Raw genomic sequence first — 3,473 nt, 5'->3', positions numbered from 1 at the left:
CAGAAGACAAAAAGTGAATGTTAGACTCAGAATGTAACACAGATCACATCCAGCAGACTGGACATCAGTCTCCACACAGAGGACAACTGAAGGTTTGAATGTTCCTGAAAACTAAAATTCTGCAGATAAAAACAGAGGTGGAATGAACGCATAGGCATCATTTACAGGGGGGGGGGGGTTACAACCTGGCCATCAAAACTATTAAAACTGGCCAGTGCACCCACGCAAAAACCTTTAAAGATTTTATTACATAAATAAAAGACATTTGGACCATGACTTGAGGCAGATAAAGCACTATATTGTTGCAGAAAAAATTCACCAGAACACGCAGAAGTGTGTGATACGCTCAAAATGTGTTAATTTGATTTTAATTACTATTTTTCCAACACTAAAAATTGTACTGCACAAGATCAACGGACCACAACACCCCAGTGGCCCACAAGGTAAATTACATAATTTCATCCTAAATCTAGGAAGGTAACTACGGTGTAAAAGCTGAGAGCTTGTAGAATACGATCTGAACCTGTGTGGTAAAATTTGCACTTGTAGAAAATGTTCACACTCCTGTATTCTGAATGTGAAGTCACAGAAAAAATATTCTCAAATGTGTAGATTGATATTTGCATGAACAAAATGACAGCTGCAAGCATGTAGTGCAACATTTACTCGTGTACTTTTTTTTTTTTTAAATTCGGGTTCATTTTCCATCACAACCACAACTCAGTGATTACAACATCTGGAATCTGTCGCTGCAACTTCACATTGTGCTCTCTCGCAGCACAAAGTAGCAAATCTGCACACATCGACATTTGCAACACTTCTTGCGGTACATTTGGTGCAAAAGTAATTTGTACCTGTGGACTTAGTCCAACAGGACGGGGGGACAGCAGGGTTTCTATTGCCAGATGAAGGACAACGCTGTCCGGGTTATTTATGTAGCATGGAAGCTAGCGTTAGCTAACTAGCAGCGTGTAAATACCTTTTAATTATCTCAACACTTGTTAACAGTCCAACTGAAACACGGGTGGGGGGGGCTCCAGGTCCTGCAGACGGACCGCCATCAGCGTAGCAACACTGCCAGAAAGCTTCGCTGCCGACCTCGACCTGATCGGAGCTCCAGCGGGAGCCCCCCCCCCCAAAACCAGGACCAAGGCTTGCTTTGCTGATGTTGTGCCCACATTTTGCATCCCTGCAAAGAACGGCACCTGCTTGGGCACCAACAGTAATTTCTGCAGAATGAGTGTTCCTTAAAGGAGAATTAAAGCCAATATTTATGTTAATCTTGATTGCTATAGATATGCGAGTACTTTCGATTGAAACCCCCCCGACCTGAATCGGTGCAGGCAACACTGAGTAGCTGCAGCTACGTGTACAAGCTTCCACTAAGCTAAAACGGCAGTTAACGGGGCAGGTTTTAGAGCCTTTGTGTCTCTTAACAGACAGAGGGCAGGTTTTAGAGCCTTTGTGTCTCTTAACAGACACACAATGCAACTAATATGTCTGTCCAACATGAACAGGGCCCTTACGTAACATCAAGATGTGTTTTCAACTCAGACATTGTTTTAATTCTCCTTCCCTGTCTCGATCTTGCTGGTGGGCAGCTTGCTTGCTTGCTTTAAAATTGACAGTTTTTTGTCTATGTTGTTGTGTAAAAACTTTTTAGACTGAGCTTTGTTGGTTGATCATGTTGTAGACAGTACTGCTATTGCTGTTGTAATGCAGTATACGTTGCAAGGTAAATACTTTTTATTTTTTATTTTTCAGATTGTCCTTTTGAAAATGGCCCACTCACTTTTGTAGTGGCCCACCTAAAATACTGTCTCTGCCTATGCCACTGCTTCACAACCACATTTTTAAAAATTATTCACAGATGAAATTAGGATGAGGAAGAATCTTACAAGTGATGACATAGATCTCATTAGAAACCTGATGGCTGATGGTCTCCTGTGTTGCTACACAGCGATAGTGGTCGGTCTGGGTCACAGTAGTTCTGAGAGTGATGAAGAAAAGGTTTCCTACTGGTTCGACCTGGGTCTTCTCAGCAGGTAGTTTGTTTCCAGCACTGTCCCGCCACTCTTCTTCAGGTTCTGGATAGCCCTGAACCTCACACTGCAGCAGGGACCAGTCATTTGCTTCCTCAAGTATACTGACATATGGTTTTGGCGCCGCACCTGAACACAGTATGACCAACTCACTAGAGGACAATCAAAGCATTAAAACATTCATATTGGGATGTTTTTTTGTCTATTTTCTTCACTATGGCAATTACAGAGTGAGAAAAAAACGAGAAACAATCAGAAACAAAACCAAACAAACACACACGTTGATACAGGGTATCCTGTTGTACAGTTTAGGCAACAGCTCCACCCTGGGGGTTAATTAAGCATGTCAGTTTGTAACAGGAAGTCAGCGTTCTCTTGTGCAACCTGTGTACTTATGTTGTGCAGCATGTCAATACACGGAGCTTATCACAGACTTTGTAAAGCGTCCTTATTCACCAACTTGCAACATGGTGTCAGATAGAGTTGGACCCAAAAATGAGCTTATGTAGCCCGTCGTTGACGCGGCGCGTTTGGTTTATTTACTAAATAGTTAAGTTGTAGTTGAGTCCGTTTGCGGCTAACCAGCTAGCGTTAGCCATAGCATCACGACTGTGAGATGGCGTCATCTATTGCGCCACCGGAGCCGATGAAGATGTCTGGGGACTTGAGCTGCAATTGGGCAACTTTTTGAGCAGAGTTTGAGGATTACTTGCTGGCTACCAAACTCTGTGAGAAAGATGCGGATGGGCAAGCTGCGACACTAAGAAGGCTAATGGGCTGTGAGTGCACAACCTGGGTCTCACACAAGACCAGCAGAAAGACATCTAAGTCATATTACAGGCACTTGAAGACTACTTTCCACGCACAAAAAATGTCATCTTTAAAAGGTATGTCTTTGGAAACCTGAGACAGGAGGAGGGTGAGCTTATTGACGCGTTTGTTACAAGACTAAGAGAAAAAGCAGCCACAAGTGAATACGGAACCTTGAGAGACCAGCTTATAAGAGACAGGCTCGTCCTTGGAATAACCGATGAGGGCGCGAGACGCCGCCTGCTCAGTGAAAAAGACCTAACATTGGCAATGGCAGTTGAGATTTGCCGCGCTGAAGAGATTACGGACAATAAGCTGAAAGCTATGGCGCTGGACAATTTTTGGCCTGGAAAGAGCCTCAATGTGGCAGAGGAACGGCGGCGGCGGCCGTCCAGCAGGCCGTTTGAGCCAACCACCAAACCCGCACAGAGCATGAGAGGGACAGTTGAGTGCAGGTACTGTGGCACTCAACACAGACTTGGGCGGGACCAGTGCCCTGCTTTTGGGAAAGCATGCCGCTTGTGCGGCACCCAAATCACTTCGCCAAAGTGTGCATGAAAAGAGGCCAAAACACACGGCAGTTACATAGTATGGACGCACCCTCTGAAGAGGACCATGATA

The 3,473-nt window shown here is 44.5% G+C and overlaps 1 protein-coding gene and 1 long non-coding RNA gene across 2 annotated transcripts in view; both read left to right on the top strand.

Annotated features, from left to right (window-relative positions):
- Nucleotides 1-251, top strand: part of LOC117958307 — a 21,394-nt gene extending 21,143 nt beyond the window's left edge. The window contains exon 3 of the long non-coding RNA XR_004659680.1: nt 241-251. This is a non-coding gene — a long non-coding RNA (uncharacterized LOC117958307). The remainder of the gene's footprint in view (nt 1-240) is intronic.
- The window catches only part of LOC117958237, an 859,617-nt gene that overhangs the window by 586,490 nt on the left and 269,654 nt on the right, over nt 1-3,473 (top strand). The window lies entirely within an intron of this gene.

The sequence above is a fragment of the Etheostoma cragini genome, chromosome 15 (genome assembly GCF_013103735.1).
Source record: "Etheostoma cragini isolate CJK2018 chromosome 15, CSU_Ecrag_1.0, whole genome shotgun sequence".
Classification (NCBI taxonomy): Eukaryota; Metazoa; Chordata; class Actinopteri; order Perciformes; family Percidae; genus Etheostoma; species Etheostoma cragini.
Note: the sequence above shows the minus strand (reverse complement) of the source record. Positions and strands in the feature narration are given on the sequence as shown.